The following is a 14,008-nucleotide window of genomic DNA, read 5'->3' as shown; positions in this document are numbered from 1 at the left end:
TCATGTGTTTTGAAAATTAAGAGACTGAAATGTGTTTTCATTTTAAAGACGGTGGGAGTTCTAATGCTATTTATGTTTTTAATGTAATATCTTGTAAGAAAGGAAGGGTTGTGATGTAATAGTGATGTGGTTGTGTGTCAAGTTGACAAGGGGTCAGTTGTACTGACTGGTTTTGTGTGTCAACTTGACACAAGTTAGAGTCACCAGAGAGAAAGGAGCCTCAGTTGAGGAAAAGCCTTAATGAGACCCAGTTGTAAGGTATTTTCTCAATTAGTGATCAGTGGTGGAGGGTCTCAACCACTGCGGGTGGTGCCACCCCTGGGCTGGTGGTCCTGAGTTCTATGAGAAAGCTGGCAGAGCAAGCCATGGGAAGCAAGGCAGTGAGCAGCACCCCTCCATGGCCTTTGCACAGCTCCTGCCTCCAGGTTCCTGACCTGTGTGAGCTCCTGCCCTGATGTCCTTTGGTGATAAACAGGGCTGGGGAAGCAGAAGCCGAATAAACCCTTTCCTCCCCAAGTTGCTTTTGGTCATGGTGTTTCACTGCAGCAACAGAAACCTACAAAGACAGGTTGGAGTATTAGCTAGTCTGTGTCACTGCACATAACTGAGAGGAATAATCTCAAAGAGAAAAAGGTTTATTTGAGCTCACAGTTCTGGCTATTTCAATCTGCAGTTGGTTGAACTTGTTTCTTTGGGTCTGTGATGGGCAGCCAAGCTCATCATATTGAGGAACACTTGCTAGAGGAAGCTTCTCACCTCAGGATAGCTGGCCAACAAAGAGACAGGAGAGGGGGCCAACTTCCCCTTTAGGGAGACACCTTTAATGACCTAACTTCCTTTGGCTGGGCCACAACTCCTAAAGGTTCCAATGAAAGGACACTAGCCAGCTCCCAAACATGGCTTCTCCCTAGTTCCCTCTGTCTTGCTTTAAAAAGGACAAAAAAGCTGTATTACATTCCTATAGCTAGCCCCTAATGTCTGTTTCCTTATTTGGCCAACTTCTCCTCCTAAGGCTGACTACCAAGGTCCAGCTATCAAAGCATTGAAGTCCAGCATTCAAAAGCCCCCTTTGGCTCACCTAATTAACATGCCCAATTAAAACTAAACTCCTCATCTTAATTGGGGGTGGGGGGGGCGATTACATTTATAAACTGCCATTTGCCTATGGGCCACTCTGTCTCCTTTCTGTCCACGGGCAGTCCTTTGCCTTCTAGGACAAATACCCCTTCACCCTCTCTTTTGTTTTGTTACCCCCTTTTCCTTGTACTCTACCTTCTGTTTTTGTTCCTTATCTCTGTCCACTGTCCCTCTGAGGCAAATAAAATTCCTTTGTGCCCAGAACTTGGTCTCAGGGGTATGTTGAGCCAATTTCAAGGTTCCCTAAAGGAACTACTTACCACACTGGTGACCATGCCTGAACACCCATGGGCCCTGGGGGAACACTTAGCAAACTTTGGTTTTGCAACAGTATCCAGGTCTGATGGGAAGGCTCAGAGCATTAAGGCTCTCAACCTTAACCCTGACAACCAGAGTTTAGTCCTTGGAAGGGGAGAAAGCCTGCAAGCTGTCCTTTGACTCCCACATGTATGTAACAGCACAGGCACATGTGTGCCCACAGCACATTCACATGTGTGTCCACATCACATGCACATGTGTGCCTCAACACATGCATACGTGTACTCACAGAACAGGCACGTGTGTGCCATAGTACAGGCTCATGTACATGCAAACAGCACAGGCACATGTTTGCCACAGCACATGTGTGACACAGCACCTGTGTGCCTACACTGTAAGCACACGTGTGCCCACAGCACATACGCATGTCTGCCACAGCACATGCACATGTATGCCCACAGCACAAGTGTTTCACAGCACATGTGTGCCAGAGCACATGGGAAATAAATGGGTAAAAAATTAAGTGGCATGTGTCTTCTGTTATTCATTAGGCAAACACCAACTTTCTTGGGCAATGTGTTTTTTTTTGGTCATGCTAGAAACTGGAGCTAAATCAGAACCTTTTGCCTCAACTCCTCTTGGTGGAGCTAGAAATGTTAATTCAAACACCTCCACAAAGACTGGCACCCAAGAGAATTCTGACACCTTCCCTCAGTTCCCATGCAACAACTTGATTGGTTTTGATTGTTTGTTAAACAGGGCGCCACACAGCACATTCTGGTTGTGAACTCACTAGGCAGAAAAGCCTGTCTTGAACTCTTGATCTTCCTGTCTCTACCTCCCAAGTGCTAGGTTTTATAGTCATACCTGACCATGCTTGGCTTACCTTGACAGGTTTTGAGGACTTTTCCTGTGAGGGTGGGCAGGTTGTGATGACGAGCCTTTGCTGCAGGTGCTCCGGAGAACACAGCACAGGTATGGAGACAGACTCTGGATAGGGGTTCTAGGAATCTGACTATCTGGTACCTTGCTTTGTGAGGTGGGTTTTAGCTCATGACAGCACAGTACTGATAAATGTTTGGCTTAAGTACATGGCCTAGCTGAAAAGAGTAACCTGCCTTTGTCCAGCTTCCTTCCTGTGTCTGTCCTCCAGCCTGTCCTTGTGTTTCTGGTAGCTGAACGCATATATACATTTACAGATCACGTCTCTTTTACAACTGTATTAGATGTTCAACAGATATTTATTTATTGAGTAAAACAGTTGCCGTGACCACCACTCTGAGTTGAGGTAGATAAGTAAACAGATTTTCAGGTCTATGCCTGTGTTTTACGTATGAATTCAAAAAGTTGCCCTGGAAATATATCCATTTTGCTTTTCTTGATTGTAATATAAAAAGATAAATATTCAACCGGGCCTTTATTCCCAGCACTCAGAAGGCAGAGTCAGGTAGATCTCTGGTCTACAGAGTCAAAGAGAGGGCTCTTCTTGTGGGGGTGTGTACAGCCAGTACACAGGGAAACTCTGGAAAAAGAAAACAAAACAACCAAACTAAAGCAAAAACAAAAAAGGAAAGAGAATATCCTACTAATGTCATGGCATTTGATTAACACTCTAAATACAGGTTAGCCTTCCGAGGCAAGGTTACATCTGAGAGTGACTACACTGTCTGAAGTGGCACACTTTATGTTCACGGCAGAACCATGAAAGAAGAAGTCACAATGTATGCAGTATTTTTTCTGCATTCAGAGAAAGATCTTTTTTTTTTTTTCCTGTTGATATCTGAATGAGCCTTTGTCTGGAAGTTAAACCTTGTTTTACACCAGAGAAAGTGACAACAGAAATAAAAATTTCATTTAATTTCTTGCTTTAGTTTTTCATCACTGTATCAAAATGTTTGAGAAAGAGAATATAAAGGGAAGAAAGCTTTATTCTGGGTCAGAGGTTTCTATGTACAGTCAGATGGTCAGTTGTTTTGGGGCTGTGCCAAGTAGGAGCATCCCTGTGGGAGTGGTCAGGGCATAAAGCCACTCACTTCACACATCTAGGAATCAAAGAGAGTAAAAGGCTGGAGTCCCCATATCCCCTCAAGGAAACACCTCCCAATTCCTTCCATTAGGCCCCACCTCCTAAAAGTGCCTTTGCCTCTAGATAGCACTATAGACTGGGACCCGGCCTGTAATGTGGCCTTTGAATGACATTTAAGATCCAAACCATAACAGTAGTTGACAAATAAGTAAGATACACACTCCCACCTCACCACTGCCCCTTGACACAGAGCCTCCATGAAGACTTGAAACCAGGAAGGACGTTAGGTCATTGGTCCTCAAAGTTACAACAGAACATGAATGGTACTGTGACAAATATCTGACAGAAGCAAGGAAGGAGAGCAAGGGTTAATTTGGCTCACAGTTTGGTATGCTTACAGTTCATTTCAACAAGGAGGGAACACTGAGGTGATTTGGTTAATGGCAACTGAAGCTCCAGACTAGAACAGAAGGGGGACGGGGGTTGGGGGGGGGGAGATGTATCCATATAGAATCCAATAGTGTGGGCAGCTTTTAGCTGAGTGGAGTGAGCACTGGATGTGGATATGCACGGGAGATCTTCTCTACATTGCCTGCCTCTGTCCAACACTCCTTTGTCTACCACTCCCTGATTCATGCTTGAATGGTACCAAACAATTTGTCTTTCTCTGCATATGATGTGTCCTTCCTTGCCGGTTCAATTTTGATCATGCCGTTCCCTTTGCCTGGAAGCTTGCTTCAGATGTTCATGTCCACTTGGATGTGTGAATCCCTAATTAATATCAGTTAAGGCATCATTTCCTTCAAACCCATCTCTCCCTCCTCATCCTGCGTTAAGATGCTTTTGCTTTTGTGTAAAGTTGTACAGTTTTGAAGCTGGGTAGTTCTTGGACTTGAACTAGGACTTCGTGGATGTTAGGCAAACATTCTACCATTGAGATCCAGCTCTGGCCCTTGTGCAAGTTTTTTTTTACTGTAGAAAATCACCAGAGAGGAATTCCTGCCCAAGCTCCAGTCCTTGCTGAGTGCCCAGGGCTGGAATTCTTGGTATCTTAGCGTCTCAGATGTTTTCCAATATGTGAGGATATTCAAACCACTCCTTTTCCATCTTCTTCCTCTGTTTGGTTACAACAGCCTTGCTAGCTATAGAATAAAGACAAGACGATAGAGAAAGCACTGGAATCGCCAGCTTCAAATAAGAAATGCTCCTGCAGTCGTATGAGGGCAAGGCATTTGGTAGTCAGGAGCTCAGACTCCCTCTCACTCTGACTCAGTCTGTGGCCTGTGGGTGACTCGGTTTCTTAAACCTTAATACAGGTAATAATGACACTCGCTGCTTTGTGAGGGACTATTAAAGTTAGCAAACTGCGTGCCAATGCAGGGATGAAAGGGGTTAAAAACTGTAATTTGTGAGGCCTGGTAAATTGTGTCGCTTGTATCTGTGTTGGGCTTGAACTGTAAGGCCAGATGATTCTTGGCCTTAACGCTGTCTTTTTAGAAAACAGGAGAGCCAGAAGGAAGAAGTGAGGTGTGTCGGTTGGCGTGCGGAGGAAGAGACGTCAGCAGAGGTCTGAAGCAGCTCTCCAACTTCCCTGAAGGCAAATGTGGGAAAATAAGAACTCTGGTAGACTTGCTGGACTGCACACTCCACTCTAGAATTTCCCAGGCAGACTCCAAGGAGATCCCCTGATCTTTGTGACCATTTGCCTTGTGACATCCAGGACTAGTTCTGTCTTCAGTTGTGGTGGTTAGCACAGGTTCTATAAATCCTCTGCTGAATTAGCTGAAGGAGGTTTTTCATTTTGTTTTTAGTATTGATGTACAAATAATTTATCTTAAAAGCTAGGCTCTAAGCTAGTATGCTGGATTACTTTAAAACCTGTGTTAGAAGCCACACTGGTCCCTGAATTCATTATTTTTGTATTGCTGTGACCAAATATCTGACAGAAGCTAGCAAGGAAGGAAAGGGTTAATTTAGCTCACAGTTTGGGATGAATACAGTCCATTTTAGCAAGGAAGGAATACCGAGTGAGTCGGGTAGTGGCAGTAGAAATGTGTGGTTCAGAGCCTTTGTGTAGCTTGGACAGAAGAAGAGACCTCAGAAGTTAGAAAAGAGGGCCAGCAGCCCCCATCCTTCTTCCATCCAGGTTCCATCTTCTGCAGACTCCACAGCCTTCAAAACAGGCCTGTAAGGTGGGAACCGACTGAAGACATGAACCTGTGTGAGAGATTTCAAATTCAAACCGTAAGAGCCCCAACTAAAGTCCTCTGAGACCTGGTTACAAGCTGATGCCTTCTCTGGGTGGTTTTGCTAGGAGAGAGATGATTTTCAAATGTCACACCCTTTTACTTTCTCCTCCTATTTGATGGGAAACAATACCTTGTAGGTGAACAAATCTTGGCAGAGTGTTCTGGGAGGGAATAAGAAATGGGCGGGGTGGAAATACGCACTCCCATGGCCTGTCTTCTTATCCCAATCCTTAAAGGCCTATGGCCAGATCTTCCTCCTAGTCCCTGACCCAAAACCATGACCTTGGAGCATCCCCAAAGCATCACCATGTGCAATAGGTTGTGACAGTGCTATGACTTCAGAGTGACCCTGGGACAGGGTTGTGAGTCCAGAGCATCCCTGTCATGGAGCTGAGTTTAAAGATCACCCCTGTCACTGTGACAAAACTGACCACAGCCCTCTCTTACCTGTGCCAGATGCAATCCTAAAGTGAATTCTGCATTAGTCAGAATGCTGTCCTGAGAGAGGCTAATGACCCAGAGGTGGAAAATCTAGTCTCTTGGGGAAACTGAAATGTTTCACAGGTCCCAGGGGTTGGCTGTGTCACCTGCTATGTGCTGGAGTCTGGAAGAGTGTTGGGCATGCTGATAGGACTTGGTATGTAAAGACATGTCATAACTAAGGGGTTATCAATGCTGGGAAATCTCAACAAAGCTGGAGAGTCTCCTGCTTTGTTAAGTTGGGCAACACTTGGGCTTCAGGAGTTCTCTCTAGGTACTGAGCACTCCCGGATTCTGTTTGAGCATGTTGCTAGGAGCTGACACGGCTACAGCTAAAGTGCACAATCATCCTTGTCTTTGCATCTATCATTCTGATGGGAAGATGTGCAAAGCAGAAGAAAACGTACCCATAGCACCACTGACAGGACAATGAGTGCTCTTTCCAGTCCTAGATACACATCTCTGCATCTATTTGGGATTGGGATCTTGGTCCAATCCCTCTCCCAATAACTCTCTTTCTCTATGTCAGGGCAAGCCAACAGGGGCTAACATAGGGAGTAGTTGTGGTTGGTTTTAACTTAGATGTAGGAGTGATCTTTACAATACTTGGCACCCAGTATAGCACAGGTGCTACAATCAGATGGACGCCTCAAGCTCATTTCCTTTCATGGATCTCAGGAGAAAGCCTGGAGTAGCTGGTGTGATCTCCTTTCCTGGAGAAGGTGCCTGCGAGATTGACTATGAGAGGGAATGGAAGTAGCCACGGAATGACTGGATCAGACAAGAGCTCTGGATACCAGTTCCACCCCTCCATTCTAGAAGAATCTAGAAAAAAATGGTGAGCTCTTGTGAGTTTTCAGCTGGAGCTCCATTCAAAAGTTTAATTTTTTAATGTATATGGATATTTTGCCTGAATGTATGTATGTGACCCACCAGAGGCCAGAAAAGGGTGTCAGGTCCCCTGGATTGAAGCCAGGTCCTCTGCAAGAACAGGTGCTCTTAACTGCTAAGCCATGTATGTCTCCAGGTCCCTACTTTAACTTTAACATTTGGATCTGGGTTAAAACTCATAGCTACTGAGTCCTCCTGTAAGATAGCTTTGAAATCAGATGACCTTAGCAATTGTGACATGTGACACCTAGGTAGAACACCAGCTGTCAGGGCACCAGCCCCTTGAAAATACTTTATTGGGAAGAATGTGGTAGCCCTGCTGTGAGCTTTGATGTGGCGCCCTTTTCCTTTGGATCTGCTTTTGCCAGGCCATGACCTGCTTTACAGAAGAATAGCCATGACCAGGGCCACTCCTCCTTGACAGGAGACAGGACACACTGTTTGGAGGGAGTGGCAGTGACCCAACCACCCTAGTTGTGGTTGTTGGAGAGCTGGCACATTACTGGTCCTACAGGTTTCTAACTTGTCATCGTGGCTGGCAACGTCCCCTGGCTTTTATTGAAGACTTAATTGAAGAGCATCTGATGCCTGAATGTCTTTGCTGCCTGACAGCCTTGAAAATGGAAGAAGAAAGAACCTGAACCAAATAACAGTATGCCCGGTGCATGCTCTCAGTCCTCAGGTGGAGCCTGGCAGGGACTATCTTTTCTGTGGTGTGCACAATAACTCAAGGAGGCTAGGCTGCTTAGAGGCTGCTTGGAGAGTCACGCATCCATCTAAAAGGACAAAATGTCAATCATTTGTATTTTTTTGTAAGGGACATGGATAAGGAACTGCTCCACTCTTGGCCTCTGGTGGTGACCCACATTCATATCATGGTGGCCAGAAGATTCCAGGTGAGTTCATTTACAGCTGTGCCAGCATACTGTGACATGGGACACAAAGAGAATTGGACCAGTTTAGGTTTGCCTCTTGGGATTATGATCCAGGAACTATTGAGAGTCTGGGAGAGAGGAACAAGTGGGTGCAGTGACTGTGCAATCATTGGGTGGAGACAGAGAGCGGGTATTTAAGTGCATCCTCGGCGGTCAAGGATGTGGGAAAGGAAACAGGATTGCTTCACCCCACTCTTATTAATGAGCATCTATTATGTGTCAGTCACCCATCTGGGAGGGAGGGATGCCTTGGTGAGCAAAGATGAACAAAAATCTTACCTTCATACAGCTGATCTTCTAGTGGGGTGACACCAAGTAATCAGGGGAAATTGGAAATAGAAATTGGGTGCTAGGGAGACTTAGAATCACCACAGGGCGCGCTGGAGTTGCTGGTGCCAGGCTCTGGGCTCCACCTCAAGCAACACACACCCAAGACAAGAAAAACGCTGGAGAAGAACAGAGTCAGCGTGCCCAAAGCTCAGACGTCTGCGTGATAACAGACAAACAGTGACAAAGAGAATTCATTATGCTATTTTTTTTTTTTAGTAACTTTAGACTTTTTTTCATAATAACAAATTTTTAAAGGGACCAGGAAGCCGTGAAGGAAGGATGTGGTCAAGGGGCCTTTAGAACATTGTGAGCAAAGAAGGGAAATTAACTGGACAGGGCGTTTTGCTCACCTTGGAGCTGTGGGTGTGAGGATCAACTGCTGTCCTGGGGTCTGTGGAGGTCCTGGGGAGAGGTCTGTTACAGTTTCTGTTTTTTACAGAGCTAAACATCCCCATTTGTTGTTGTTGTTGTTGTTCCCTCGTGTATTCCCACAACTAATTGCCTTTCAGCTACCATTAGGACTCCTTGTCCTTCATGCAGGAATGATTGATGACAGCAGCCGCTCTTTTGTACCTTTGGCTGGAACTCTCGGTGATCAGGGAAGGTGTGCATGATGAATACCGTGGGCTGCGTTTTTTCTCTGCTCAGGAGATCACCTCACAAAGGCTGGGAGTGGTGCTGTCTCTGTGATTTCGTAAAGCCCTGAAGTGGCCTAAGACTTTTTATTTTATTTGGAAAGCCTAGGACAAAAAGTACATTCAAGATCAGATGAAGGTCTATGCATGTTTTATGTATGTATGTATGTATTTGTTTGTTTGTTTAGAAATATCGTGTTATTGGAAACTGAGAAATTACAATAGCAGCAGTTGGAGAGATGGCTCAGTGGTTGAGAGTGTTTACTGCTCTTATGAGAGCAGTTTCCTGGCACCCACACTGGGTGGCTCATACTATGCCCCCTTCTGATCCCTTGGGCACCTACACTCATGTTCACATACAGACACACAAATACACATAATCAAAAAATTGTTAAAAGAATACAAAGACACTGTGTTCCTCGAGTATGGGAAAATGGACTCTTCCCTAGAAGTCAGCAGGTATATCTGACCAAAGATGGCAGCCACTGATGTGAAACACTCTCAGTTCTCATCCCCCCCTGGTTTCCATGGGTGGACCAGGCCTCCTCCTGTATAACTTGGCATTCTTCATGTCTATAAGGTTGAAGAAATATTATCTAAAAATAGAATTGAATCTATCCCTGACGCCTGTCCCATCTCGACCTTAAAACCTCTACTATTTCATCAGACTTTGCCCACAAATAACTCCAGGGAAGCCAGGAGTCATACTTACGGGTGTGCTGCAGGTGCCCACGTGACCTTGTCATAGTAGAATGTCATAGAACCAGTTTGTCAGAGAGCACCTTAAGCTCTTACTGATGAAAGAGCAATATAAACTGGAGGTCTTCTAATAACATCATTCTGCCTGTAGATTCCTTTTGTAGCACTTGAGCCAAGTGCTAAATTTACTTTTTCCAAGGAAATGTTTTCCTGAGGAAGGGAAATTTGGAAAAGATACGTTGCTTTCTTATACCTTGTAGGAAGAAGTGTTGAAACTTTGAGACTAATTAGCATGCACGCAGTGTTCGCATACAGTGCTCCGCGTCTTCGTGTTTATAGCTTGTTATCATCCAACATCTATAAACTACCCCTCCCCCGTGAACTTGGCCAATTTCATCAGTCCTGTTTTACAGAAAACCCTGGAGGAGGCGGAGAAGGTGTTTTGGATGCTATAATGCAGATCAGATTGTTGTAGAGATATTTGGAACCAGCCCACACACTGGCCCGGGACTGATGCAGACAGAGCAGCAGTGTGTTTTCAGTTGAGACTCACCACAAAGCTGCAGGACCAAGCCTTTTTGTGTAGCTGTGAGAAAACTGCAGGACGATCCCCGAAGTTGGGGCTCCTGTTTGGTCTCAGTATTCATTCTTTTGGGTATTGGGGGTCATCATCTAGAAAGGCTCTTGGAGAGTACACCTCTGATTCTGCAGGAAATACAGCTTTGGTTTAAATGACCTATGCATAGAGTCAGTTCTGGATGAGATGTGGCTTTGTAGCTATCTTTCTTTCCACCCAAGACTCATAAATCAGATTCATCCCCGTGGCCAACATGATCCCCATGGCCACCATGAAGAGAGAAACAATGAAAACTTACCTGCCTCTTAATAGCGGCCAAAGCAAGGCGCTTCACAAAGAGTTTTCAGCTAACAGTATTCTAAAAAGTACCTGATACTTTATTAGTCTGCTTAAAGATAAGTTAATTTGTTCCCATCAAGGCCACCCAAAACCAAAGCTTTCTCTGGGGCTAGTATCTTCAGATGGATGGTAGCAATTATTTTCTTTCTATTTAACAACTTACTTCTTCAGGTAGACACTGAAGCACAGAGAGCTAAGGTGGTTAACATGATATATGTCCTTGCATGGCAGGTAGCTTTCCCCTGGTTGGTGCCCCTCAGCGTGCTGGCTAGTGTTTTGTCAACTTTACACAAGCTAGAGTGGTAGTTCTCAACCTTCCTAATGCTGTGACCCTTTAGTACAGTTTCTCATGTCGTGGTGGCCATCAGCTATAAAGTTAGTTTTGTTGCTGCTTCATAAGTGTAATTTTGCTACCATTCTGAATAGAAATACAAATACCTATATTTTCCAATGGTCTTAGGAGACCCCTGTTAAAGTGTTTCACCCCCAGGGTGCTCCAAACCACAGGTTGTGAACCATTGAGCTAGCGTCATCTGAGAAGAGAGAACCTAGATTGAGAAAATACTTCAGTCAGATTGATTGATGTGGGAAAGTCCAGCCCACTGTGGGAGGTGCTACACCTAGGCAGGCAGGCGGTTCTTGGTAGTAAAAAGAAAGCAGGCTGAGCAAGTCATGAGGAGCAAGGCAGCATTCCTCACAGGCTCCTGCTTCAGGTTCTGCCTCCTGTTTCCTGCCCTGGCTTCCTTAATGATAGATTTCGGGGAGGAAGTATCAGATAAAATAAACCCTTTCCTCTCCAAGTTGCTTTTGGTCATGGTGTTTTAGCACAGCAATAGAAACTTTAGACAAAGGTACTCCCCTGCTGTCCTCTGAGCCTTTCACACTCTAAGCTGGCAGACTACAGAGAACACAAAGCCTGTAAGGCCAGATGTCACTTCTATTTGTTTTCCCTTAGTAAGACTGAGCCACATAGGAGTAAGCAAAGGTGGGAAATATGAACCCTGGCTGGTCAGCCAACTCTTAGCAAGAATGTCGCATTGCAAAAGAGGGGACGAAAATGCTGAGGAACTGGGTATCTCTCATCTCTGCCACTTCCCGTAGTAATGAAAGTATTGAGTGCAGACTATTTCCCATGGTGCTCTTAAGCTTGGCACCACTTTAGAAAGTACCTGACTTGTGCAATTCCCTTTCTTGTCAAATTATCTGTGGCAGTTGTAGAGCAAGGACCCATGTCACACAGCTATTGTGTGCGGGTCATGCCTGACCTGTGTGGAGGGCTGGATGGGGTTCTGTTTGCAAAATACATCCCAATGAACTCCAAGGAGAGGCAAGCGAGGAGCTGAATGGGAACCTTCCAGGCAGTGACGTGAGTGGGGACAGAGCCACTGTGAGAGAGGCTGAACCCCTTAGGCCTACAGATTCTGTCAGCAGGGAAGACTGGCTCTCTACGATCAGAATGGAGAGATACAATGGAGGACAGTGAAGCTGGCATTATTGGATCTTGCTACTATTTCAAACAAAACCTCTACATTGTATACAATGTAAACACATAATTTCCTATGTTACCATCTTCTTTTATATGACTGTTTACCCAGGGAACTCCTCAGGAGATAAAACTTAGAGCTAGCAGCATTGTTCATTTCAGAAACTTTCCCCAAAACTAACCTTTAAGAAATAGTATCAAACAACAGGTTACATCTTAAGAGTCTTGGAAACTCTTGACTTAAAACAATGCTTTAGCTGGGCTGAGCAGAGGTGGTGCACGCCTTTAGTCCTAGCACTTGGGAGGCAGAGGCAGATGGATTTCTGAGTTCAAGGCCAGCCTGGTCTACAGAGTGAGTTCCAGGACAGCCAGGGCTACACAGCAAAACATTTTCTCAAAAACTAACAAAACAAAACAAACCCATGCTTTGTTTTGTCCACAATTCCTAAACTATGATATTATTATCCTTGATCAGATTTGAGCATGCTTCCACATCAAAAGACTATCATCAACATCTCCAACAACATCAACATCTCCTTTGTTCTTATTCCCAACATCTTCGATGCTACCAAGTCTGAGGAATGTCCTTGTTTACTGCCATGAAAAACTGGACTCTCACCTGTTAGCAGGATGTTTGTGGGATATTATGTGCAGCCAATGTCCCACCGAATCTCTTAGCTCAGAAGGCGTACGCCAATTTCTAAAGGGAAGGAAAACTAATACTTCTACAAATAATGCAATAAAAATGTCACTCTAGTGACAAAGTGGCCTCTACTGGCTACTGAGAGGAGACCAGGTAAGGCCACTGGTCTCATTCTTTGGCTAAATGAAGAGATTGTTAACATTGGTGGGGACTGGTTCAACCTTCACTGAAACTCTCAGAAAGACTAGAACTCAGCAGAACACACCCAAGTGACTAATGTAGCCGAAGGATGGCAGGGACCCAGATGTCTCACAGGGACGACCTTGAGGCTAGAGGTCAAGAGTAGCCACCCTGGGGCACTCCAGACATGAGCAACATTGTGCAGGCAGCAGGGACGACTTCATGAACGAACTCTTACCTTGGGTCCCATTTGCTTGTCTCTGTAACCTTCAAGCATGCTCATACATGCTTTTGCTGAAAGGACCAGCATCAGAGATCCCATGACCTTAAGAATCAAGTGGCTCTGTCTTCATTTCAGACCACTGAGCAGCTAGAGAAAGGCGGTTATCAAGCAGGTTCAGGTTGAGCAGAATGCCTGTGCAGTTGGGATGGAAAAGAGCCAGGGGAAAGAGGCTGCTGTCTTCCCCATACACCCAGACTCTCAGGCCTCCAGGATCCTCCTGTGGTAGGTAGGTCAGTAGGTCACAGGCTGATATCTAACCTGGGATGGGGGAGGGAAGAAAAGGGAAACAGGAGGATTTGGAGGATTGGCAGAGTGAAAATCTGCACAGAGCACTTCAGCTCACCTTTGTTTTTCCCAAGAGATCCCTGAGCCTGCTCAGTCACGCTATACATTCTGTGAGTGAGACAGCTTACTCTGTTTTTCTTTTTTTTATTTTTAAATTTTTTTATTCCTTAATCTTTTTATACAGTCCAGCCCTAATTCCCCTCCCAGTCTGCCCTCTGACTGTTCCTCATCCTATACCTCCTTCTCTGTCTCCAAAAGGTTGTCACCACTCCCCCACCTCCACCCCGTCAGACCTCCCCACTCCCTGGGGCCTCAAGTCCTCAGGGTTAGGTGCATCCTCTCTCACTGAGGCCAGACCAGGCAGTCCTCTGCTGTATATGTGTTGGTGGCCTCATATCAGCTGGTGTATGCTGTCTGGTTGGTGGCCCAGTGTCTGAACAGTTTCTAAGGACAAGGGAAATCTGCATTGTAGGGGTGCAGGGCTCTGAGAGGTATGGAGGTGTTGAGGGAAGGAGAGGGGGTCCTGTAGAGTTTGGCACATTTCAGAAGATGTCAGGTCTGACAGAATGTCATACGAG

The 14,008-nt window shown here is 45.4% G+C and overlaps 1 long non-coding RNA gene across 2 annotated transcripts; it reads right to left on the bottom strand.

Annotated features, from left to right (window-relative positions):
- Window positions 1–3,221: 3,221 nt before the first annotated feature.
- On the bottom strand, window positions 3,222–13,539 carry Gm31562. Of its 2 annotated transcripts, XR_871584.3 has the most exons (5): window positions 13,101–13,539; window positions 9,654–9,850; window positions 8,657–9,046; window positions 5,446–5,638; window positions 3,222–5,012 (listed from the first exon to the last, which is right to left on the bottom strand). It is a non-coding gene; the product is annotated as a predicted gene, 31562 (long non-coding RNA). The 2 variants fall into 2 exon arrangements; XR_380248.4 differs by having other exon boundaries at window positions 3,222–5,638.
- Between the last annotated feature and the right edge of the window lie 469 nt (window positions 13,540–14,008).

Source organism: Mus musculus, chromosome 10, assembly GCF_000001635.26.
Source record: "Mus musculus strain C57BL/6J chromosome 10, GRCm38.p6 C57BL/6J".
NCBI lineage: Eukaryota > Metazoa > Chordata > Mammalia > Rodentia > Muridae > Mus > Mus musculus.
The sequence above is the reverse complement of the archived record's forward strand: the minus strand, read 5'-3'. Positions and strand labels throughout refer to the sequence as shown.